The sequence below is a fragment of the Castor canadensis genome, chromosome 9 (assembly GCF_047511655.1).
Source record: "Castor canadensis chromosome 9, mCasCan1.hap1v2, whole genome shotgun sequence".
NCBI lineage: Eukaryota > Metazoa > Chordata > Mammalia > Rodentia > Castoridae > Castor > Castor canadensis.
In genome coordinates this window covers 45,003,683-45,031,048 of record NC_133394.1, presented here as the reverse complement: position 1 = coordinate 45,031,048, position 27,366 = coordinate 45,003,683, and the positions used below count along the sequence as shown (strand labels likewise).

At 38.7% G+C, this 27,366-nt stretch overlaps 1 protein-coding gene across 11 annotated transcripts in view; it reads right to left on the bottom strand.

The window, feature by feature from the left end:
• Alpk1 (alpha kinase 1) overlaps window positions 1-22,983 on the bottom strand; it is a 123,886-nt gene extending 100,903 nt beyond the window's left edge. For all 11 annotated transcript variants that reach the window (XM_074041548.1, XM_074041550.1, XM_074041549.1 and 8 more), the window contains exon 1: window positions 22,822-22,983. The gene's annotated coding sequence lies outside the window, so the exon portion shown is untranslated. The remainder of the gene's footprint in view (window positions 1-22,821) is intronic.
• Window positions 22,984-27,366: the final 4,383 nt, after the last annotated feature.

The window sequence follows — 27,366 nt, the reverse complement described above, 5'->3', positions numbered from 1 at the left end:
TGGGAATAGGAGAAGACAAAGAACTGAAATCAACATGTACCTGTGTTGCTTCCTGTGCTAAGAATAGTCAGGTCATTTGTCTCTGATCCAGGCATCTGATGTCATCTGCTAGCATCCACAAAGTAGTAGTAGGGTAACTTACTGACTTGTAAGGAGAGTAAAATCAAATTGCACACCCTGACAAACTAAATTTCCAAGAATTTCATCACCTCAAATAAGACCCATACAGAGCAAAATTTTGTGTAATTTCTTAAAAATCCATCTTAACTGAAACAGAGCAAAGACAAAAACATCAAACTGACATAAATTTGTAGGATTTTTTTTTGCTTTCTATATTTGCCCAAATATTTAGCCTGCACCTTATAAATTTTATGCTCTTCACAAACAAAAATTCTTAAAAATTAAGGTTTGTGGGAATTTTCTTCCAACAATGCAAATTAATAAAAAATTCCTGGGTATTTGCTTTTGCCAGGGTCTATAGAAGCCATAAGGATGAGTAAGACACAAGAACTTATAGGGCTCAGAGTTTAACAGAGATGATAGGAACAATTGTGCATCTCAGATACAAGACTGCCATGATCAGCTGAATTCCAAGCCAACAGTGGCTCACACCTGTAATCCTAGCTACTCAAGAGGTGAGACTGGGAGGATGGTAGTTTGAGGCCAGCCTGGGCAAAAACTTCATGAGACCCCATTTCAATGGTAGGGCATGGTGGTATATGCCTGTCATCCCAGCTACCTAGGGAAGCACAAATAAGAGGATCATGCTCTAGGGTGGCCCAGGCATAAAGTGAGATGTTTCTCAAAAATAACCAACACAAAAAGGACTAGCAGAGTGGCTCAAGTGGTAGAGGACCTGCCCCAAAACCACACACACACACAAATATAAGCCAAGAATGGGTGAAGAATGATGACTTGTTCAGAGAATAAGAGTTTCATTAAGTTAGGCTGTGTTCAGAATACCTGGACATTGAAGGGTGGTAAGACTCCAGTGAGTGGACGTGGGAGAAGATGGATCTAGGAGCAGGATGGTGGTGTGGATGAGGTGGGGTGGGGTCACAGTAAGAAAAAATACAAAGGATTTTGCAGACCCTGACTGTAGTCAATGGGCAGTCCTAGTGCCTAGAGCATCCCTGGGAGGTGATGAGTTCAGACTTAGTCTGTGGGAATTTGGAGAAATGGAGCTCTTTCTAAGAGGTGGCAAATCTGAGTTAAACTGGAGATAAATGTGCCAAAGAGCCACATGGGAGAGGTATCTCAGATCAATGGAAGTAAAGATAAGCTATGAAGAACAGCTGAGTTTCTAGAGAACAACTCTACTCAGAGGCCAGAGAGTAGAAAAGTATCTACAAAAGACACTAGGCCAAAGTCCCTCATGGACATAGATGCAAAAAAATCCTCAACAAAATACTTGCTAAAAGAATCCAGCAACACATTAAAAAGATCATACACCATGATCAAGCAGTTTCATTCCAGGGATGCAAGGATGGTACAACATATGCAAATCAATAAATGTAATACAACACATGAACAGAATCAAGGACAAATCCACATCATCATCTCAACAGATGCAGAAAAAACCTTTCACAAAATTCAACATCCGTTCATGATAAAATCTCTAAAGAGGGCTGGGGGTATGGCTCAAGTGGTGGAGCACCTGCCTCACAAGCTCAAGACCCTAAATTCAAACCCCAGTGCCTCAAACAAGGCAAAAGAAAAACTCTGAAGAAACTAGGAATAGAAGAAATATTCTTCAATGTTTTAAAGGCTATATATAACAAACCCATAGCCAACATCATACTAAATGGGGATAGAACTGAAACCATTTCCTCTAGAATCAGGAATGAGACCAGGGTGTCCACTCAATCTCCCCACTCTTATTCAAAATAGTGTTGGAATTCCAAGCCAGAGTAGTAAGATAAGAGAAAGAAATAAAGGGGATTAAAATAGGGAAGGGAGAAGTCAAATTGTCCCTATTTGCAGATGATATGATCTTAGACCTGAAAGACCCTAAAACTCCTCCAAAAAAACTCTTAGATTTTATAAACATATTCAGCAAAGTAGCAGGATACAAAATCAATACACACAAATCAGTAGCATTTCTATACACAAACAATAAACAATCTGAGAAAGAAATCAGGAAAACAGTATCATTCATAATAGTGTCAAAAACCTCAAAATACTTGGGAATAAATTTAACAGAGGAAGTGAAAAACCTATACAGTGAAAACTGTAAATCACTGAAGAAAGAAATCAGTGACGACATTAGACCATGGAAGGACAGCCCATGCTCATGTGTCATCAGAATCAATATTGTAAAAATGGCTATCCTACTGCAAGCAATTCATATGTTCAGTGCAATTCCCATCAGAGTTCCAATGACATTCTTCACAGAAATAGAAAAATCAATCCTGAAGTTTATATGGAATTGCAAAACACCTCGAAATACCAAAAGCAATCCTGAACAAAGACAGCAACCCTGGAAGTATCACAATACCTGATTTCAAACTATACTACAGAGCAATAATAATAAAAACAGCATGAAATTGGCACAAAAACAGACATGAAGACCAACAGAACAGAATAAAAGACCCAGACACAAACCCACACAGCTATAGTCATTTGATTTTCAACAAAGGAGCCCAAAACATGTATTAGGGAAATGCTAGTCTGTTCAACAAATGATTCTGAGAAAAACTTGATATCCACCTGCAGAAAATTGAAAGTAGATCCCAGTATCTCATCTTGTATCAATTCAAAGAGGATCAACGTCTTAATGTAAGATCAGAATTGCAAAACAGCTACACTGAACAAACTGTTCTGAAAAGAAGAAGTGCAAATGGCCAAGAAATACGTGAGAAATGCTCAACATTCTTGGCCACACAGAAAATGCAAATCAAAACCACATTGAGATTTCACCTCACTATAATCAAAATGGCTATCATCAATAACACATAACAAATGCTGGCCAGGATGTGGAGGAGTGGGAGTGGGGTGGAAGAAACCCTTATACACTGTTGGTGGGAATGTAAGTTAGTGTAACCACTACAGAAAACAATATGAAATTGCCTCAAAAAACTAAAACTAGACCTTCCATAAGATCCAGCAATACCACTCCTGGGTATATACCCAAAGGAATGTAAGCTAGGATACAATAAAGTCACTTGCACAACTCTGTTTTTTGCAGCTCTATTCACAATAGCCATATTTTGGAAACAGCCCAGGTGTCCCTCTACTGATGAATGAACTGGTGCCCTACAACTGGAAAAGAACATGTGGTATAGATACACAATGGAGTATTACTCAGCCATAAAGAATGAAATTAAGTTTGCAGGTAGATGGATGGAACAGGAGATCATCATGTAAGGCAAAGTAAGTCAGGCTCAAAAAGTCAAAGGTCACATGTTTCCCCTCTTATGTGGAAGTTAGGTCTATAAGATAAATGTACACATATACATATATAAGATCTTATATACATTTACAAGAGAGAGAGAATGAGAGAAAGAAAACATGATTGTATTAGTGGGTCTGTCTGTGGGAGGTAGAAGAGGGAGGGAGAATGATAGTGAGTGAACAATATTGAAAAATATTGCATCTGTGTATGAAGATGGTTTAACATAATGCACTATAAATTATTGAATAACAGGGAGCAGGATAATAGAGAAAGAGCAAACAATGGTGGGAGGAGGTTAATCTGATTAAAACATGATATATGCATGTCTGAAATACCAAGGTGAGCCCCCCGTCTTGAACAAGCAATATACACTTAAAAAGATGAAGGACAATAAGATAAAACAGGTCCTGCCAGGAGATGAGTACCAGGGGGACTGAAAGGGTAAATGGAGAGGGGAAGGAGGGCAAATATGGTGGTGTAAGAAAATAGAACAATGAAACTTGTTGAAATGGTTCTAAGAAGTGGCTGGAGGGGGATGAAAGAGAATGATGGAGGGGATGAATCTAATTCAAATACATTGTACACACATATATAAATGTCACAATGTATCCCCTGTACAACTATTATGCTAAGAAAAAAGAAATAAGTCAACAAACAAAAGCAGTAGCTAGAAATGCAGGCAACCTGAAAGTACAAGGGATTCTGTGCATAGCACTGTGTGCTACAGAGGTCCAGGGGAAAGGCAAGGAAAGGCAAGCAGCCAGCAGACAGGGAAGCTCTTGTTCATCTTGTAAATAGATTTTTGCCTGAGAGGTCAGACCAGAAGGCATTGATGGTGAGTGTTAAACAAGGAAGTGCTGCTATCAAGACAGTAGGAGTCTCAACAGAAATGAATGTTTCATAAGAAGTTTTAGATTCAAACATTTCTGTGGAACAAGGAGAAGACGTCATAAAGAAAAAAAAAAGATAAGCGAGATGGATGAGTAACGAGAAAAATCACAATAGAGGCAAAAAAAAGAGGTTGGCTAAACAAAACAGAAGGAATAGGTGTGAATACAAGGCAGAACATCATGTTTTGGGGGCAGGAGAGGAGGAAAAAGGTATGGCTAATGATTTAGAGAAAATCTGAGAGTTCTCCATAGATAACCCAGTGCTAAATCAAATAGATGGAAATCTGGGAGTTAGGGTGGCAGGAAGGAGTGAAGCCTGGAAAGAGGACTCCTTAGCTGAAACAGGTGCTCTGGAGAATTGGCAAGACGATCAGTTAAGAATGAATCAACAAGTTGATCCTGTCAGAGCCAGTTGGAGGGAGGGTCTCAGCTTTGGCCTGCATTGCTCAGTCACCCAGGACTAGGAAGTATATGTGCCCGAAATCAAAGGGATAAAAGTCTAAAGAGCTTGTAAATATGTAAGAACATATTTAGCCAGGGAGCCTGGACTTTGAAGGCTGTAGAGGGCAGATGGTGACTCACAGACTGGGCAGGGAAGGAAGAAGAGTGAAGAGGAGTTGGGAGAGGTGTTGACGCAAGTGTTTCTCAGGTCTGGGATCAGGGATTTGGAGTGGATTAAGAGACGACAGTTTTTCAGTTGTGGCTGTGACTGGCTGATGACTGACAAGAGTTTAACCAGTTTGGTGGTGAAGACACATGGGGAAGTTTACAACATTTTTTAAGTTGGTAAAATTGTTGCAACAATTAGTCAATTACACATCAATTTGGGGCCCCTTTGGTAAACTGTTTTTCTTTTTCTGTTCTTTTCTTTTTGTTTTGTGGGACTTAGATTTTGAATTCAGGGCTTTGCATTTGCAAAGCAGGTGCTCTACTGCTTGAGCCACCCTCCAGTTCATTTTGCTCTAGTTATTTTTGGAGATGAGGTCTCCTATTTGCCTGGGCTGGCCTTGAACCACCATCTTTTGGGTCTCGACCTCTCAACTAGTTAGGATTATGAGTCACTGGCACTCAACTTGTTTTCCATTTTTTGTTTTTTTTCTTGATTGTAAGTACTGAATTAGTTGTGAGGTTTTATTACATGTTTCTCTTTTCCATTGTAATATATACTTTAAAGGGCAGGGAATTATTTGTCTTGTTTCCTTCTATACTAATTCCTAGCATATAACAGAGATCAAAAATATTTCTTGTTAAGTATTTAAAAAAGCAGACAAAGGCTGAATTGTGGAAACATTTCTCAGGTGCCTAATTCTTCACATTGCTTACTGTTGATGAATTGGAAATACTTCTTTTCATCTCAGAAACATCTGCAATATTCAAAAACAGATGTCTTTTATTGTCTCTGTAAACTATAACATTCTTTGCCTGCACTCTTGAAGTGACAAGAAACGTCTTAATTTTAATTCGTCTTCTAATCTTTTCTCTTCAAATGCAAAATTTTCAGAATATCTTAGAGTCAGTCTTCATCTCTCTCTCTCTCTCTCTGGTACTGGGGTTTGAATTTGGGGCTTCATGTTTCCTAGGGAGGCATTCTGCCACTTGAGCCATGATGCTGTCAGCTCTTTTTGCTCTGGTTATTTTTGAGATAGTGTCTTGCTTTTTGCCCAGGCCAGCCTGGACTACAATCCTTCTATTTTGGGCTTCCTGCCATTGCTGGGATGATAGGTGTGCACCACCACATCCAGTTATTCGTTGAGATGGGGGTCTAACAAACTATTTGTTTGCCTAGGCTGACCTTAAGCAGCCATCCTCCTGATCTCAGCCTTCCAAGTCTCTAGTTTCATCAGTCTTAACAGAAATTTCCACAAATGTATTACTTTATTGCATTGTAAGTATATCATCAGATTGTCTGAAAATTCTGTGACAATTCTTATGTCATAGTTTCTGGCCAGGAAGATGAGTTGATTCTGGATATTAGTTAGGATGTCAGTACCAACTGTTGGCATCATTCACATCACCCTTTTCTGCAATTTCCAGAACCTGTAAGTAAACTCTTCTTTCTAGCTGGTGTCTCACTGCTGCCCTCTTCTGGTTGCACATATCTGCACCGATACAAGTGATAACACTGAACTAGATGGATATTTTTATTTATTAATGAAAATAAATGGAGCACCTTTTACAACAAAAATGATCTAAATAATTTATAAGAGTTAGTTATGACCTGGAGAAATGGAAATTTGTGTGAAACAAAGTAGCAATATATATTATTCACCTTTTTGAAGTTCATTTCAGTTAAAAATACATTAATCTTTTTTGACTTTCATCTTAGAAAAAAATTCACTAATCCACTGTCTCAAGATGTTTCTTAGAGCTAGAGATATGGCTCAAGTGGTAGAGCACCTTTCCAGCAAGCACAAGGCCCTGAGTTCAAACCTCAGTACTGAAAAAAATTATGATGTTTCAATGTAGCAATGACAAAAATTCCAGTTGAATTATCTATGGAGATAGAGCTTGTTAATCAAACTGAGAGCATAAACAGCTTTGCAGGGTGTGCTTAAACTGCTTAGGAAGGAGGAATCTATTAATAATTATAATTATTAAATTATTAGTCTTTTAGAACAACTATGTAAGAGAAATATTGGTAAGTTAAAGAGCCTGAGATATTTATTAAATGCTCCAGGGGGTCTTTCCCTTGCACAAAACATGGCGGTTCTGAACACATACATGATTCAAGACTTTGTTCATGCTATTTTCTTGCTTTCTTCCTTATTCTTAGCACACAAGGGCTGCCAGCTTCACCTTGTAAATATGGCAGTGCACCCTCAGGCCCTCTTCTTGCTGCCTGTGCCAGTCTGTCACAGACTAACTTCCAGACTGGTCCTCCTGATGCCTGTCTTATTCCCAGTCCTATGCTCCATCTTTCAGGCACTGCCCCATAGCTTTTTTTTTTTTCTCTAGGCGGTACTGGCGTTTGAGCTCAGGGCCTCACATTTGCTAGGCAGGTGCCCTACCACATAAGCCACTCCACCAGCCCTTTATACGTTAGTTATTTTTCAGATAGGGTCTCCCCAAGGCCAGTCTTGGACTGTGATCCTACCTCTGCTTCCTGCATAGCTGGAATGACAAGTATGCCTTACCACCACATCCAGCTTGTCTTTTGAAATACAATCTTGCTAACTTTTCTGAGGGGGTTGGGAGGTCCAGGTTGGCCTTGAACCACTATCTTCCCATCTCCACTTCCTGCTAAGCTGGCATGCACCACCGTGCGAGGTTCTGTTCTCAATTTTTATCTAACGAAATCCTCAAGTTTCAAGCCTTAGGTTATAATGCTGCTTCTCTAATGCCTTTCTTGATCCAAATAGGGAAGAATCAATGACATCACAGTGTTCGTTCATACTGCATATAGCTGCATACACTCCAGTCTCCTGGGTTAAGTCATAAGTGCCTAAAGTCACCCAGGACAGTGAAAGGGCACAGGCACTGGAGGCAGACAACCCCAGACTTATATCCTGGCCCTGCCACCCACTCTGTGTCACTTTCAACAAGTTGGTCAGGTTTTCTGAAGTGAACTTTGGTTGCTTCATTTTAAAATGGAGCTAAAACCACTTCCCCATAGGATGGAGGCAAAGATTAAATAAGAAAGTGGAAATTCTTGACATATTTAAATTTAACTTAAATTTTAGTGTTCATTCACTTCTCCTGAAAGTGAAGTTAATTTATATCTAAGGGCTTTAAAAATGATAGACTCAGTAAATATTTGTTAAATAAATAAATGAATTCCAGAGTTGTAGTCAAAAGTAATATAAATACGTGTTTTAACAAAGTTTCTTACAATAATACAATTATTTTTCTTTTGTACTTACTTCGTATAAATATTGCATGTTAATTCTAAGATGTCTTGAATCAGATTCTTCTCATGTTTATGATTATAGTATCTAAAGTATACAAAGGTTACGTGCTTTGAGGAAAAATATTCACAAATCTCTAAGTTATAATTTCATTTCTTCATTTCCCTTAATGTAGTTATTGTCAAGTAAACTTATGAAGTATTTGAATAAGAGTCATATTTGTTTTTAATAGAATAAACATGTAATAACATTAAGTAAGAAAAAGAAGCATATAAAACTGTTCATGCAATGTGACAGTAACTATGCAAAAAATTATCAGAGTATTGACTTTTTTTCCAGAATTAGCAAAATCCATCCTAAGATTCATATAGAATCTCTAGGAACTCTGAATAGCTCAAATAACCTCTAAAAGGAAGAACAATGTTGGAGGACTCACAATTCCTGATTTTAAAACAAAGTTACAATAATCAAAACAGTGGTGCTTTCATAAAGATAAATGTGCAGAACAATGGAATAAAATAGAGATCCCCAAATAAACCATCGTGGACATGATCAAATGACTTTCAACAAGAGTGCCAAAGCCACTCAGTAGGAAAAGGACAGACAGCATTTTCAACAAATAGTATTGGGAAAAGTGGATTTCCACATGCAAAAGAAAGAAGTTGGGCCTTTATCTTACACATATCCAAAAATTAACTCAGAGTGGATCAAAGACCCAAATGTAAGAACTAAAATTGTAAAACTCACAGAAGAATATATAGATTGCTTCATGATGTTGAATTTGGCAATGCTTTCAAAGACATAACACCAAAACACAAACAACAAAAGAGAACTTTCTGTGCACCAAAGGACACTATCAACAGAATAAAAAGGAAACTTGAAGAATGGAAAAAATATTTGCGAGGCATATGTCAGGAAAGGAGTTAATATCCAGAATAAATGAAGAATACCTACTATTCAACAACACAAAAACAACTTTTTTTTTTTTTGCCAGGAGTGGTAACTGAGGTTTGAACTCAGAGTTTCACGCTTGGTAGGCAGGCATTCTACCATTTGAACCTCTCCACAACCCTATTTTCTGTTGGGCATTTTCAAGATAGGGTCTTGTGAACTATTTGCCCAGGCTCCTTGAACCGTGATCCTTCTGATCTCTGCCTCCTGAGTAGCTAGGATTACAGGTGTGAGCCACTGGTGCCTGATAAAACAACCTGATTTTTTAAAAATGTGCAAAGAACTTGAATAGACATTTCTCCAAAGAAAATAATGCAAATGGCCAACAAGAACACGAAAAGATGCTCCCAGTTATTGATCAACAGAGGAATGCAAATCAAACCCACAATGGGATAGCACCTCACACACTCTAGGATGGCCTTATGAACTACACACAACAAGTGTTGGGGAGGACGTGAGAAATTAGAACCCTTGTGGGCTATTGATGGGAATACAGAATGGTGCAGCTGCTATGGGAAGCAGTGAGGCAAGTTCCTCCATATGGTAGTTGGTACCATATGCTCCAGAAGTTCCACTTCTGAGAGTATACACAAAGATGAAAGCAGAGACTCAAAGAGGCATTTGTTTAACCACATTTTGTAACAGCATCACTTACAACAGCCAAAAGGTGGAAGCAACCCATGTACCCATTGATGAATGAACAGATAAAATTGTTTTGTACATATACTGGAATATTATTCAGCCCTGGAAAGGAAAGAAATTCTGACATATGCTATAACATGGATGAACATAGAAAATTTATGCCATCCAAAATAAACCAGTCACAAAAGTGATTGTATGAGTCACTTATATGAGGTCAAATTCATAGACATAGAAAGTAGAATGGTGATTACCAGGTTACTGGGGAAGGGAGAATGAGAAGTAATGACTTTAATGGGCACAGAGTTTCAGTTCTGTAAGATGTAAGTTCTGTGGTGGCTGGGCACCAGTGGCTCATGCTTGTTATCCCAAGTTACGAGGGAAGCTGAGATGGGAAGATCATGGTTCCAGTCCAGCCCAGGCAAAAAAGAATTTGCAAAACCTCATCTCAAGAGAAAAAAGCTGAGTATAGTGGTACACCCCTGTCACCCAGCAAAGGTGGGAAGTATAAAACAGAATGGTGGTCCAGGCTGACCTGAGAAAAAGTGAGACTCTTTCTCCAAAATAAACAGACCAAAAAAGGTTGGGGTGGTAGCTGAAGTGGTAGAGTGCATCACTTGCAAGTGTGGTGCCCTGAGTTCAAACCCCAGTACCACACACACACACACACACAAATACTGATTGTAGCACAAAAATATAAACGTACTTACCATCACTGAACTGTCCACTTAAAAATGGTTAAGATGAAAATAAAATGGTTAGAATGAGTCAGCACCTGTGACTCACAGCTGTAATCCTAGCTACTCAGGAGACAGAGATCAGGAGGATGGTGGTTCAAAGTCAACCTGAGCAAATAGTTCTTGAGACCCTATTTTGAAAATACCCTTCACACAAAAAAAAGGAGCTGGTGGAGTGGTACAAGGTGTAGGCCTTGAGTTTAAGCCCAGTATCGCAAAAAAAAAAAAAAATGCGATACATTACTTTCATAGTGGTTTACATTTACAATAGCCCTTCAACCCCCATTCTCTCCTACAGCCCCTGAACCACTGGTCTTGATTTTTATTGCCACTATAGAGCTTGCTTTCACCTTCTTTGTTTAACTCCCTCCCTCCACACACCCCTCTTCCCCTCTTTGAAACTCAAACCATAATATTATGTTACCCACCATCCCTCGTTGTTGCTGTCAACCACCAACTCCCAGGGCATTTAGTACCTGGGTTGCTTGCACTGTTCAAGCGACTCCTGTTCTTAGAGACTCCAATAGCCATGAAGAAGTCTTGCACTCTCAGTTCCATGAAATTCTTCTTCCAAAGATGCTGTCTGTCCCCCAGCCCCAGTCACACTCCCACGGTCATACACACTCAACTGTTACTACCAACAGCAGCCAGTCTACCATCTGCTCAAATTCATGGACCCCATGCTCTGTCCCTATACACATGGCCTCACTTTATCTCCAAAATCTAACAATCCTAAAATCTCTCTTGGTTCTCCAATCCATTGATATGACCCAATTTCATTTCCACCATCAATTATGATAGTCAAAGGTACATGCACCTTTCACTCCTCCATCTCTCTTTGGTTCGTGATATTTGTTTGGCAAAAATCAATGCTCTGGTTAAATCTAGTTTTTGCACAGGTGAAAATGTTGGGGCAGAGGGAAGTAACCACACTACCTGGACTTCACTTTAAATTCCTCAACATAAACTTCCACTGTGCCTTTGATGCTAAGGCAATCACCCTATACATCCATTCACCTCCACTCCCTTAGGTGACTATTTCACACTTTCTCTTTCTTCCTCCTCCACCCTCATTCTCAGCAATCAGAAAAGAACTTCCACTCACTCTCCCTCATCTCTTTCAGCCTGACATTAGCTGTACCCTGCAGCCTGCCTTCTCATCTGCTATCAGAGATGAACCACAGCTAAAAACCAAACACTCCACTCGTGCACTAATGCCCATCTCTGTTGAAGACACTGCCCAAGCATCTTTCTCTGTCAAGTTCTTACTTCATTGAGTTTTTGCTCCACTGACTCCTTTCTATCCATTTACAAACGTGCTATTATTTCTTGCACCTTACATGGACAATCTCTTGACCCCACTTCCATCAGCAGTGGGATTTTGCCACTTTAGCAAAATTCCTTAAAGAATTGTTTCAACTTGAACCTCAAACCTCCCTCTTTCCATTCTCTCTTGACATGCTCCAGAATTTTGTTCATTACCTTACTGAAATTGCCCTCAACAGTTACTGGTGGACTTACATTGATAGACCTGGAGTCAGTGCTCATCTTGGTTGACTTACAACACCCTCTGATGTGTTCCAGAACATCACACTCTTTCCTCCCACATCACTGACCTTAGCCTTTTTGGCTGGTTCCTCTTCTTCTAGATTCCGTACAGTTAGGACAAGCAAAGGCCCAGTCGAAACTTCTCTTTCTTTCTCTCTCTACACCCACTCCTTGGTGAGTTTCTGGTTTTAAATACTATGAATACATTGACAACCATTAAGTTCCCATCTCCCACCACCCAAACCTCTCTTGAATTTCACAGGCATATTTTTATTCGTCAATTCAGTTTCTGCCCTTGGGTCACCAATATGAATCACATTCTCAACATGTCCACGTTGAAATCCTGATCTTCCCTGTTAACGATTCTACTTCCCAGCACAGTGCAGTGGAAGGGCCACGCCACGGGGCAGCTGTGCATCCTCTGAGAAGGAGTAGATGGAATGACCTGAAGGGTCACGCCCTGTGGAAAGAACTTGGCGAGGGGCACTCCTTGGTTCCCTTCTGCATGCATGGTCTAGAAAGGCCTTTCCCTGAATTATGTACTAGGGAATGACTCTGTTGAGATACCGTGGAACTTTTGCAGTCTGTCTGTTGCATAATAACCTCTTCTTGTAAATGGACTTCCTTTTTCATATTGTCTTGAAAAAGAGAAGCATTACCAGCCCACAGAAAGCTCCCAGATTTCTGAAAAGGACTACATCAAGAGGTATTTGAATCATAAATGTCTTGAAGATTTGTTTTTATGTCATAGTTGTCTCAGATATATATTTTTAAATTTAGGTTTTTAAAACATTGTATTACTTTTTCTATTGTGCTGGGTGGGGGTACACTGTGGTATTTACAAAAGTTCTTCCAATGTATCAAAAACAGCATATGTGAATTCACCCCCTGCACCATTCTTCTTTATTCCCTCCTCCATTCCTGGAATAGTTCCAACAGGTATCATTTTTACATTTACATATATATGTACACAGTGTTTGCACCATGTTCATTCTCCTATACCCCTTCCCCACCACCTTCCCCTCCCCCCCACTGGTACCCCACACCCAAGACTTGTTACACCTCCTTGTTCCCCACTAATGTAGAAGAAAAAAGAAAAATGAAAAAAAAAAGACTTTTTTTGCTTGTTTGAGATAAAGTTAGCCCCACAGGGAGTTAACTTGTAACATTTCTGTGTATATATGTGCTATAACCCCAGTTGATTAATCTCCTCTATTTTTCTTCTATCTTAGTCCCTTTCTTATGGTGGTTTCAATCAGTTTAAAAATTCTGTACTCATTCTTGTATAGGAAGTACATCAACTATAATCACTTTCTTAATTTCCTTCTTTTACCCTTCCCCTCTCATATGTGACCTCCCCTTAGTGTAACCTGTTTTTCATAATATTGCTGTATTTGTGTTAGGTTTATTTTCCACATATGAGAGAAAACATGCACCTTTGCCTTCTAAACCTGGTTAACTTCACTTAAGATGATGGTCTCCAGTTCCATCCATTTACCTGCAAATGACAAAACTTCATTCTCTGTGGCTGAATAAAATTCCATTGTATATAAATACCATATTTTCTTAGTCCATTCATCAGTAGTGGGGCATCTTGGTTGTTTCCATAGCTTAGCTATTATGAATAATGTTGCAATAAACATGGGTGTGCAGGTGCCTTTGTTGTAACCTGACTCACTTTCCTTTGAGTATATCCCTAGGAGTGGTGTTGCTGGATCATATTGGTAGTTCTAGTTTTAGTTTTTTGAGGAGCCTCCATACTGTTTTCCACAGTGGTTATACTAATTTACATTCCACATCCTTGTCAACATTTGCCATTGTAAAACATTGTGTTATGATAAGAAGAAAAAAGAATTCCTGTAGGAAATTTGGAGAAAAAATAAGATAAAAAGAAAATAAGGATTAGCTATGGTCCCACTAAGAAACAAGCACACAATATTTTTTATCACTGTTTCTCTGCATAGCTATAATATTTACAATGACACTTTATAAAGTATAAGTTTTTTAATATAATGAAATATTCCTTGACAATAATTGAGCAGTCTGATATTGAGATATCTTGGCATATTCAGAAATGATTTTGCAAGACATTGTGGCCACTATATACATTTTGGTGGTGTGTTCTGTCACTCATGTCCTAAGATTAACTCACGTGACTTTGGTACATACTAATTTATCATTTTGGGTTGTAATACACATGTGCATGGAAGCAATGCTAGGGATCTCTCTGTATAGCTATCTTTATCTCAAACTAGCAAAAATGCTACGTCTTTCTTATTATTGCTTATGTCTTCTCTTCAACAAAATTGGAGAAAAGGGCAGAACAGATTCTGCCTGGAAGCAAGGGGGATGGGAGAGGAAGGAGGGGGTGGGGGGGCAGGGGGGAGAAATGGTCCAAACAATGTATGCACATATGAATAAATAAACTAAAAGAAAAAAATAAATAAAATGGAACATTCTCCCTACTCTGTCTGCCCCTCAACTCCTACCTAACACAAATGACTAACTCTAGTAATCAACTGTCATCATCTTTTCCCAGGAAAAGACCTCTCATGTCTTGGTATAATGCAGACATGGTGTAGCAGATGGCTAGATGGAGAGTGGATAAGGCCAGGACCAATTCTGGAGCTAGCTGCTCAAGTCAATAAGGCATTTCTAAGGGCAGACAAAGCTGCAGGTACAGGGGAAAGTCTAGACTGGCAGGTATGTCCTCTCAGCCAAATGATTGACATAGATCTGGCAAATGGCTAAGATCAGAGATGGAGGAAATACACAGCATAAGGAAGAGAAATGGAGTCATGCTAACAGCCATGTATCACAAGGAGGTGCAAATATTACTTCCCTTTATGAGCAAATGCTACTAATAATAGACTTAACTCATAAAACTGTAGAAGTATTAAACAAGAAAAAACATATAAGACTTGTAGCAGAAAGGCCAGTCCATAGAATATGCTCAAAAACATTGATTAATTAATAAAATAAATGCTACTTCTTGTTATTACAATAGTCCCCCCTTGTCCACGGTTTCACTTCCCACAGTCTCAGTTAACCCACAGTCAACTGTAGTACAAAGGCATTAAATGAAAAATTCTAGAAATTTATCACAGTTCTAAATTGTTCTGTGTGATGCAATGAAATCTTGTCTGTCTTACTTTGTTCATCTTTGGGACCTTGACTCATCTCTTTGTCCAGTGTATACATGCTATATATACTACCCATCTGTTAGTCACTTAGTAGGTGTCTAGGTTATCAAATCAACTGCTGACATTGCAGTACTAGTGTTCAATGACCCTTAGAGAGTGGCTGAACACTATACTACATGCCTACATAGCTCACCTCGCTCCATCTCATCACATAGGCATTACATTATCACCATAAGAAGAGTGAATACAGTAAAGATATTTTAAGAGACCACATTTACATAACTTTTACTATGGTATATTGTTATAACTGTTCTATATTATTATCAGTTATAGCCATTAATCTTTATTGGGCCTAATTTGGAAATTAAGCTTTATCATAGGTAAATATATACATGGTATATAGGGAAATATACCATATACAGGGTTCAGTACTAGCCACAATTTCAGGCTTCCAGTAAGGGTCTTCTAATGTATCCCCCATGGTGAAAGGAGGAGTGCAGTATTAATTACCATTATTCAGCATTGGTGAACAGATTGAGAGTCATTTAGGATGAAGGGAAGGGGATGCTTCCTTGTGTCTTACACCTTTAAGTGGGTACTATTAACTAGTGAATTCCCTCCACACTGAGATCTATTCACTTTATGTTGGATCCTAATCACATAGAAAATCTCCTGCTACCAGGCAAGGGCTCTTACACTCATTGTACACTGTGTGTTCTGGATTCTAATCCTGACTCTGTCACAAATCAGCTTTGTGAACTTATGTAAGTCCCTTTTCCCTGCTAGACCTGCAAGCAGTTCTTCAGGTGTGCTGATGAACTTACAAATTTGTTTTGTGGCATAATTCTGGCAAAAAATGATTCCCTTTGTGAGCTAGAGAGGTTTATCAGTGGTAAGTCTCATTTAAAATAAAGAAGTTGGGCAGAACAGTAGAGATGGATGAAATTTTATGTATTGAGCAACTCGAGTGTCATGCACTGGGAATTCAGAGATAAAAGATATAGTTTGACCTTCAAAAATAATTAATTGTATACAGAGACAAAGAAGAAATCATCCCAATTCACTGCCTTACTTTTGGGGGTGGAAGAGGGCTGAGGATCCTAAGAAATACCTAACCTACCAGAGCAGTGAGACCATCCGTGTTGGTAGAGAACATGATGGAAACCAAGTTTTCCTGGAGAAAGTGATGTTTGAGCTGGATCTTATTAAAAAAGAAAAAAAAATTGGCCACCCAAGTTAGAGATGGCTTTGCCAACACAGAATGCAGTGGGTGACAAAGAATTTGCTATGTCCGGGAAAGAACAAGGCAACCTGGTGTGACCGCAGCTTAAGTTCATCTGGGTATTAGAGAGGAACAGGTGGTGTGGCTGGAGACTATACAACTGCAAGTCTGTGAAGGTTGCTAAAATCAGTGCAGAGGAAACGAGAAGCCTCTGGTCTGACAGGAACCACTCAGACATGACATGACCTGATCTAGACTACAGGCCCAGGAGACTGAGATACGGTATGGGATACTGAGGACCTGAAACCAGATTCAAAAGCTGTCTAGAGAATGGGATTCATGTGACTTCAAAATCATATCCAGATATCAACATGAAAAGTACTCATAGAGGTGATAGATGATAAACCCAGTTCTGAAGACGTTAGGATAGACTAGAAAGGCTTAGTAGGATGTGAGTCTAGAACTCAGGCAGGGAACTAGAGGGTCTTCCAACATGTTGGTACAAGGGTAGCTTGCAAGGATTCACCCAAGGTGAACATATAGCAAGAGGGAAAGGTGGCTGAGAGCAGAAGCTGTGTGTATGAAGTAGACCAAAAACAAAAAGCAAATAAAAAAAAAATATATATATATATATAAAGGGTAGAAGAGCCAAAGATGAAGGACAAAGAGGAATGAAAGGTGATAATGGAAACCAAAGGAGAGAATTAGAAGAGTTAACAGTGTCAAGACTGGAGAGCAAGAGAAAGGAGAGAGAGAGAGAGAGAGAGAGAGAGAGAGAGAGAGAGAGAGAGAGAGAGAAGAGAGACTCTAAAAGACCCAGCTCCTGGGAAGTCCCTGGTAAAGAAATGCAAGTAATTTTAGAGCAGTGGTGAAGGCAGCGCCAGCCTGCAGTAAGAGAAGTGGGCTGAAGCCCCAGGGAGGGATTTTCTCCTTTGTTTTTCTTAGGATACTGACTGACTGAAAAAAAAATGTGGGGAGAGCCTGAGAAAACAGGGTCTTCCTGAGAAAGGAAAAAGAGGACAGGAAGGGATATCAGGTGTGAGAAATGGTTCTCTACGACTAGGAGATAGAGGACACCCTTGTACTGAGAGACAGAGACGAGGCCAGGATGCCCTGGATGCAGTTAACTGTTCAGGCAGAGGAAAGGAGAGGGGGGAAAGGGGAGGAAGGAAGTAATAGAGTTATCTTCTGTTCTGTTTTGAATGAGAAATGAGAGAGTAGAAGTGGGGCCTGAGCAAAATGACGAAAGTTAGGAAGGTCCCTGAGAGGACATGTGAAAGAATCTCCAGGAGGACACTGAAGATCTGGGTATGTCCAAGAATTTCAATGGTTCCAGAGTTGTAGGGTTTTCTCCAGATGTGTTTAAGGATCCAGATGTTAGAGTGGGGAAGGCAGTGGTTAATTCCTTCAAGAGAGTTTTTGCTGGGTAAGCTGGGTAGAAAACTAAGAGGAAACCAGTAAAAATTTAGTATTAATAGAAATGGTAGTTGAAAAATCATAGTGGTGGAGATGGTAGTGGTTATGGTTGTTGTAATATTAACAGAATTTATTAAGCCCTTATATTGCAAGATTGACTAGAGCCTACAGGTATTGACAGATGGAATAACATGAGTAGAGGTGAAAAACATCAGGGCAGATATGGTGGAATAAAATGTGAGAGCCACAGTGTCTCAGTGATCACCAGCTGAATGTGGGAGAGAATACTGGATTGAAAAGGCTAAGGAGTCAGGGTTATGTTGTCTACGAAGACACTGGAAATGGATAATGACAGGGTGAAAATGATCTACAAGTTGATAGTGAAGTCCTTGATGGAGTTTCTATTGAGAACATCAGCTTGGGTATAATGTGGTATGAGTTCATTTTATTGAATGGGAATATATTCAGAGAAGGTTCTACAAGGACAGCTAGAAAGACGAGGTTCCTAAGCTTATCTGCATGAGCCGATGGGAGCTTGTACGGAGCAGAATTGACAAGGGGAGGGTGTTTCTAAGAGCTGCTTAGCTGCCCTGGTGAGCTGTGCCTTTTGCTGCCTACCTGCTTCCTTGTGTACACCTCTTGTCCACCAGGGAAGAGGGAGACTTAGGGTGGAGGGAGTCTGGGCTCAGAGGGCTAATTAAGTATTCTGCAACTTACAAAAGTGTCCATCAAACCTGATTCATCAATATCCCAGAAGAGATGTTATTCACGAATAGTGTATTATTGTCTCTCAATAATTACCCAAGGCATGATGCAAAGCAGAAAATTTCTAAGTAGTGATAGTTATTTTGGAAAATGATGCTTGTACTGTCCGGACTATAATTAGACATTATGTATTGTGAGGATGTGACTAAAAGGAAGCATGATGAAGTGCAAAACTTTTTTTATAGAACAGAAGGACAATGATGAATGGACAAGCTTTCATTAGCAATTCGGCAGAGTTTTTGGTGCTCTGCATTGAGGGAGAAACCCCAAGGAAAAAATGTGATGTTTCGCCATCAGGTTAAGATTCTAAGCAGTGCTTTTCTGGGCAAGCCAGTGACACACTTTGAGATGCAAGAGGAACATGAGAAGATAGAACAAAATTAAATCTAGTTAGGTACACTCTGTGCAAATATAAATGAATGAAGCCAAGTCATGGGAACACATAGGACAAGACACTGGTTAGGTAATGTTTCCTTTTCATTGTCTTCAAACTAACAAATAAGTAGACTGCAGTAAAAGCTATGGAAGCAACCATCCCAAGAAAAAGCAGCTTTTCTTGGGGATCCCTAATCTGAAAATCTAAAATCCAAAATGCTCCAAATCAGAGAATTTTTGAGACCTGACAATGACCCCACAAGTTGGAAATTCCACACTTGACCTCATGTGATGAGTCACAGTTAAAATGCAGGCACTTTGAAAACATTGTATGAAATTGTATTCAGGCTATGTGTATAAAGTATGTGTTAAACATAAGTAAATGTCATATTTAGATTTGTACCTCTTCTCCAAGTTATTTCATTCAGTATATACGAATATTGTCAAACTAAAAAAATTCCAAACTCCAATGCAAATCAAAACCACACTAAGATTCCACCTCATCCCTGTCAGAATAGCCATCATCAAAAAAATAGCATCATGACAACAGGTGCTGATGAGAATGTGAGGAAAAAGGAATCCTCATTATACTGCTGGTGGGAATGCAAGCTAGTACAACCACTCTGGAAAAAAATTTGGAGACTGCTTAAAAATCTAAACATAGATCTGCCATATGATCCAGCAATCCCACTCCTAGGGAAATACCCAAAAGAATGTGACACAGGTTACTCCAGAGGCACCTGAACACCCATGTTTTTTGCAGCCCTATTCACAAACAATAGTCAAGTTATGAAAACAACCAAGATGACCCAGTACTGAAGAATGGATTAAGAAAATGTGGTATTTATACACAATGGAAAACTTAGCCATGAAGAAGAGTGAAATCTTAATCATTTGCAGGTAAAGGAACGGAACTGGAGAACATCATCCTGAGCGAGGTTAGCCAGGCTCAGAAGCCCAAAAATCGTATGTTCTCTCTCATATGTGGACTTTAGATCTAGGGCAAATACAGCAATGTTGTTGGACTTGGGTCACATGACAAGGGGAGAGCACATACGGGAGGCATGGGGATAGGTAGAAAACCCAAAACATGAAGGTGTTTGATGTCCCCACTCCAGAGGAACTAACACAGAAACCTTAAAGCAACAGAGGTCAACATGAGAAGGGGATGAGGAACCAGTGTAAAGATCAGTTAGAGATGAATCAACATGGGTTGTAACACATTTGTACATGAAAGCAATGTTAGGAATCTCTCTGTGTAGCTATCCTTAACTCAACTAGCAAAAACGCTTTGTCTTTCTTATCATGCTTATGTCTTCTCTTCAACAAAATTAGAGATAAGGGCAGAACAGGTCCTGCCTGGAAACAAGGGAGGGTGTGGGGGGGAAAGGGTGGGGGTGGAGGGCAGGGGGGAGAAATAACCCAAACAATGTATGCACATGTGAATAAATGAATTAAATAAACAAATAATTCCAAACTCCCAAACACTTGTAGTCCCAAGTATTTCAAGTCTGTATTAGTGCGTTGACTGGCGTTTCCTCCCATGTTTTGTGACTCCTGCACCTGTGTTCTAGCACTGAGACTTAGTTCCTCCTCTCTCACATAGTTGGATAGCTGTGTGTCAAAGACAAGGTAAAGATTTACCTTCCAAAGTCAGAATAGTTTTACTAGTGTATAGCATAGAAGTTTTTGGATTTGCTGCTTTTTTTTTTAAGAAGGCTTTGCTGGCCTCAAACTTGCAATCTTCTTGCTTCAGCTTCCTGAGTGCTGGGATTATAGGTGTGAACCAACCAACCATGCTTGATGCAACAAGCATGGTTGAATTCTATTAGCTTTTTATTTTTATTTTTTTGTAATGAATTAGCTTTCTCAAAAAAGTAACATAAGTATATTTATATAATAATATTAAAAGCTAACATAATATCATATTATATACAGAGAGAAAGAGAAGCAATTACTCTATTGCTATAAGACAGCAATGACTGTTAGAATATTCCTGCATTTATAACTGTACCAGTGTATTAAAATTTTAAGTATAAGTTGATTGATACTGACTCAGATTTTTACTTAGCACTTCCTGAGCTGATACTACCATTCTTCCTCCCAAGTTTATGCCCCAAAGCCATCATTTTCGGAATTCGATTAAGGAGTAGTAATAGCAGGATGTACATTACATTCAGGGAAAAGGCTCAGTGAGATTCTTTGTAATGGGAGAAGCCATGGAATTTCAGAAATATCTTAAAAATGCACACTTTTTTCTTTTCTTTTGTCGGCACTGGGATTTGGGCTTTTTTTTTTTTTTTTTGTCAGCATTGACCTCTTGCTTACTAGGCAAGCACTCTACCACTTGAGCCATGTCCCCAACCCAACACACATTTATTCTTAAGGAGAATTTCAGGGATGAAACCCAAACCTAGTCGTGGCACTTACTGAGGGTATTGTTACGGTGTAACAGACCAGCCACGTTCACCCCACCGTATTAATTTATGTGAGATTTTATAATGTGCATGACTTTTCTTAAAATATGTATTTTAGAAGTTTAAAGTAATTATTGGCTCTCTATTCATGAAAGTAGGGAAGCAATACATTTTTGGTAACTTATTAGGGGAAGAACTTAAATGATTCATCTCAGACTCTAGGTTACTTCTAAACTAATTTTGGTATTTTGGTTCTTTCCAGACTAGAGGATGACAGGGTTGGGAAGGAGGTGAGAAGAGAGAAGCCCATCGTTTTGGTCAGTACACATAAGACCTGACCTGGCATTTGTTCAGATACATTTCTCACAAGTGATAATTTGCTGACTTCCACCCCTATCAAAACTGTGCACACCTTATAGACAAGTAATTTTCTGGCATACCACCTACACATGGAGACCCACAGACTGTGTTTCAGTTACTAATGCTCTCTACAGTCCAATCCCATTTGAGGAAAGGAGAAGCAAGAGCATGGAGGTAATCATAAATTAAGCTCATGTGTGGACCTGGGCAGTGGCAGGGAAACACGTAAGGATTTAAAATGTTCTTACTGATGATGCGGCAGCCAGATAAAAGTGGATATTGCTTCTTATAGTAGTAGTAGAGGTATGAAGTAAAAAAACAAAACAAAAAGCCAAGAGAGACATCGAGGCGCTGAAGCAAGAACTACAAACAGAGACGCCAGTGTACTGTGGTCCTGCCTCTGTTTGTGCCCTCGCCCACCTGTAAATCCCAAACTATTTTGAAGGTTTTAATTTGTGGTTTTCCTGAGTAAGCTAGAGCTCTAAGTTCAAACACTACAGTTTCTTAATAAGAAGAGTCTTCTAACTAGGCACACAAAGGAATTTAATTTTTCTAGATGCTTCCTTTTCCCATAATGCTTGTCCACACCCAAAATTCCTGTCAGTTCTTCCCATTTATGGAAAGCGATTTTTATCCACCTGCTTCCTGGCAAAATTACTGATACTGTCATAAAAGTGATAGTTTCTATGGTCATATCCTATGTTTTCCAAGAGAAAATCCCAGGGCTAAGTTTTCAAACAAGTAATTCCCACAGTCCTTTAATGCTGTCATCAAACATCTGTATTTAGTGATGGATAAAGTCAGATGATCATTAGCAGGTCTAACAAGCTCTGTGACATAAGAACCTTGCTATTAAAACCTTATTGAAAAAACAGGTTCATTTTCTCCTCTTTACATTTGTTGCAATAGCCCTTTTCTCTTCTCCTCCCTACCTTTCCCCCTTCTAAGAAGTTTCTAGAAGTGCAAATCCTCTTAGAGCTCCAATGTTATTTAAATGTGGACAAAACCAGGAAGTGGAAATTGTATTCTACAATTTGAAAAAAAAGATACTTCCATATAAATGATGCATCCATTGTACCTACATCTACTGTAATTTTTCATTTGAGGTCTGATACTCACTTTTATGTTGAAGAGGAGGAAAAACACTTTCAGGCCAGCCAATCTGACTCTGAAAATTGTTAACTCCGGCACAACCTTTTTGAAACACACTGCGTCTCATAAACTGCTTTGGTTTCAGGAAGTAGGAGTTTGAAAGAAAACAAACCCAGTCAGTGTCTCAGACTCCTTTCAGGCAGTGTTGTGCAACTCAGGACACACCCCTTTAGGAAATTGCTGAGGTAAAAGGTATTATGGGAGTTGTATTATTTAACAGAAAATTTCCTTCTGTTAATGAAAGTGAGAGAAAACTCCTTAGCTGGATTAAGTCAGAATGGAGAGTCCCCTAAGAACCAAGAAAAGAGAACACCAGTCACAAACCATGGACATGGCATTGTTTTGATCTGTTCTCAAAAGGCAAACTCACATTAAAACTCTTTTTCTGCATTTCATCTTGGAATTTAGAGTGCAGAGTGAGTATGATGTCACAGAAAAACATGCGCTAACAGGTTTAGTGCTAACAGGTTTAGCATGGAGAAATGAAGTTGGGATTTTTTTGATAGACCGTCTGGTTAAGCTGACAAGTTTGATAGTGAGGACTGTTTAATTGGGTTATACAGTGGACTGTGTCCTTCCATAAGACAACTGAAATTTGCAGCAACCAGCTTTGACAAAAAAAAAGTCAAAAATACATGAAATTGTTTTTACATGTTTATCAAGATATATTTTATTGGGAAAGCTTTTAAAGTCAATAGTATTTTAACTTTTTAAGTCCTTTCTGAGTCTGCTGGGTTGAAGTTTACTCTAGAGTGAAGGAGTAACGGATTTCCTTGAAAGTAATATGACAAGTTTTAAAGAGCCTTTGGTTTACTTCCCAGAAACTGAGCGAATGACTCTAATTATTGGGCAACAAATCATTTGGTGAGCTGAATGGATTCCAACTCTGCTCTCAACAAAGTAGAAGGAAAGACTCAAGCAGTCAGAAGCCAGATCACTTAAAAAGATTTCATATAGATTGCTACAGAGTTTTTAATACATGACTTTAGAAGAGGTTCAAAGATCTTTGGGCATTGCTATAACCAAACTCTGTTTATGTATAGTTTCTCTCTTTTTGTATGTATGTACTTTTGTGGAATATTATTTTATTTTAGCTACAAATAACATTCATCCATGAAGTATTTTTAAATCCCATGAGTCTCATTGAGAAAAGTATTTTTAGATAAAATTTTATTTTTTAATATTCACCCAAATCTATAATTTTATTTTTGTCTTTTTAACCAGTTATGAATTAAAATACTTATATAATAAGTTTCTAAAAAGTTTAATATTAATATTTATGGTCAAGAGGAAGTAAAAATAATTTCAATACATACATATAATATTGTATGAAATATGATAAAAGCTTTGAAGCATGTAAACTTTTCACATTAGAAAATTCTATGGCAGAAGTAGAATGGAAATTTTGCATGTGCTTTTAGATGGATGACAGAGAACCTGAGATTACTAGCATATTTAATTTTCATTGGACACATTGAAAAGAGTATAAAAGAATTTTGTTTGTTAAATGCCCCACCTAGATCTTTTGCAAATATTTAAAATTATAATAAAACATGAATGAATGTCAACTGAAAAATATGGGAGTTATTGGTTTGCAGAATACTGTTTGGGGGTTGGTAAATAAAAATGTTAGAAATAAATGTTTGTTATAGGACTGAATATTCTAAAACAAGGTATTGGATGCTTGGAAAAGATAAAGGGTATTGATAAAAGAGGAGGGACAAGATAAATGATTCATCTGTCTTCCATACAGTTTGGACAACAGTCACATCTGTCTCTGATTCCTGGTAGAATCCCCAGAGCCATGGAAACACAAAGATATAATGCCTCACATACAATAATAATGTAGAGTTCCAGAAGATTTTCAAAGACAATAATTCCTTGCAGAGGAAGTTTAAAAGCACAAGCTTCGATTATTACAAATGCTTGAGATGTATATCTACAAAGGAAGTACACTATGACACATTAAGGAGAACTGGTTATACTATCATATCCACTTTGGTTTTCTAGGATTTATCATTTGAGTGTAAAATGCTAAAATGGGCTGATATTGCTCGCTCATTTACACAACATGCTTAAAGCATCTGTTTTATGTCAAGTGCCGTATATGTTGAAGATTCAGACTGAGTGTATAAGGCATTCGCAGTGATGGATATGTCTAGAAGTTAGCTGGAAAAATAGGCAGGAGTTAGCTCATAATATGAGAGCATTGTGTTTCATTCTAGATCATAGACGTTTGTCTTGAAAACATTGGAGAATCAGAAAAATTTCAGGCATATGGTAATAACACCATATAACTGTTTTAGAAAGAATACCCACAGTTAGAAGGTTGGATTATGAAGCAAGGTTTATGTCAGGTGGATTAGATAACAGGATAGGAGTTAGGAAAATGACTTCAAAGACTCCCTGCAATATTTTAGGCAAAAGTTTTAGTTGGGCTTCATTAATGACAGCAACAGTGGAAATAAAAAAGCAGGAAAGAAATATTTAGGAGCTAGATTCTTAAGCCTGGGGGAGGAACATAAGAATATGGACAAATGACTAAGAGGGATTTAAAAAATTGTAATTGTAATTAGAGATTAGCAAGGGAGAAAGGACAGGAGGAAAGAAGGCCACCAAGAAGAAACTTGGCAATATTAGGACTTATGTAGATGATGCTTTATTATTTTTTTTTTCAGGTCTGAAATCAGAGCCTCATTTACTTTACAACTGGCTATCCCTTAAGCACCAGGCAAGCATTGTGCCACTGGCTACACCCTCAGCCTTGGATTTAAGTAGAAAAAGAGGAGTCTACAGAGGAGTTTGGGGAAAGACTGCCTAGAATGGCAATGGAAAAAACAACAACAACAAATTTATGCCTCCCAAAGAAGACCAGCAACATAATTCGGAGGACTTTTTGTTCTAAAATTAAAAATTTCAAGAAAGTCACCGCAGAGCCAAGCAGGGAACACTGCACAGGACACACACCCATGAAGCCAGCCCTGCCTAAACGCCAAGCAGGTGAGAGTGACAGTGGTTTGGATCACAGATGCAATGAAGTAGGAGTGGTCAACAGTCCGAAATGATGCAGAGAAGTGATGTCAGGTGAGCACAGAACAGTGTCCACTGGCTTTACAAGAAGGCGAGGATGGCTTTACAAGAACAAATCAGCGGTGTGGTGACAGAAAACTGATGATGAACTATTTTTTAAATCTTAGAAAGATGACTAAGTTGAATAGGAAGAGAACCTTCCAGTCTAAACCTAGATTAAATAAACTATTCAAGAGCAGCATATTTTGGGAAGGGCTGATACTTTTCCTGTTCTATCAGTGTTGGAGCAAGATGACCTCAAAATAGCCATAATTATTTTATCATACAATTAATTATGTCATAAGTATGAAGCCACAAATAGCAAGGGATAATGGCCAGAATGCTATTCTGGAACTTTCTTCTCAAAATTATGTACATACTTAACAACACAATGGTAGTAAAAACAATGAAAGAAGCAGACATAGAGGATAGATGGAGACTTTAGTCCAGGTCAGGCATTTTTTTCTGAGCCAATATGTCCTATTTTATTTTAGGGGAAAGTGAAAAGAAGTGTTTTTTAACTAAAAAATCACACTATAGGAGTACTAGTTGAGAAAATTTGGATCCAACAAGGAAGACTGATACTTGACTTGGAGGTATATGACAGGCAAAATAACACAGACACATGCCATTTTTGGGGTTTTTTTGCTTTGCTTTCCTGCTTCCATGACCTCTGGCTCTTGTAGTAGGTGACTGGAAGCTTCAGAGCCCAGAATGCCTTGGGGACCCTTGTAATCAACTGGGATCCTCTAACAAAAGCAACTATGTTAGTTTTCTATTGTGTAAGAAACTACCACAAAATGTGCAGCTTAAAATAGCACCCATTAAATTACCTGTACAATATTTATGAACAAAGATGCATTTTCAGTATTTATAAATGATGGCATAACTACAGCATGGACATTTTGTGAGTTTTTAAGTATTTAGGGGAATAATAAAGTTCTATAATATACAAAACAAACAAATAAACAAAACAGCATCATGATTATCTCAAGGTTCCTGTCAGTCAGAAGTCTGGGTGCATGACAACTGAGAATGCTACCGTTCTCACCTGAGGCTGGGGGTCTCCTTCCAGCCCCTTTCCTATTACGGACTAAGGTCCCTATTTGCCTGTTAGCTGCTGGCTAGGCTACTCCTGGTTCTTAGATGTCACCAAAGTTGCTTCCACGAGGCCTCCATAGACAGTTCTGGCATGACCTTTGCTTGCTTCCAGACGAGCAGGAAGTTGTGTCTTTAATTTCTTTGAGGGATCATTCATTTTCAGAACTCACTTGATTACAACTCAGCAACCAAGCCAGACCAGTTTCCTTTGGATGAACCCAAAGGCCAGTGATTAAGAAGCAAAGCACAGTGGTGGCATCCTATTATATTTACAGGTCTGTCTTCCTCATGCCCTCCTTGAGAGGGGTTGATTATACAAATTATTTACACAGGGTGAGGGGT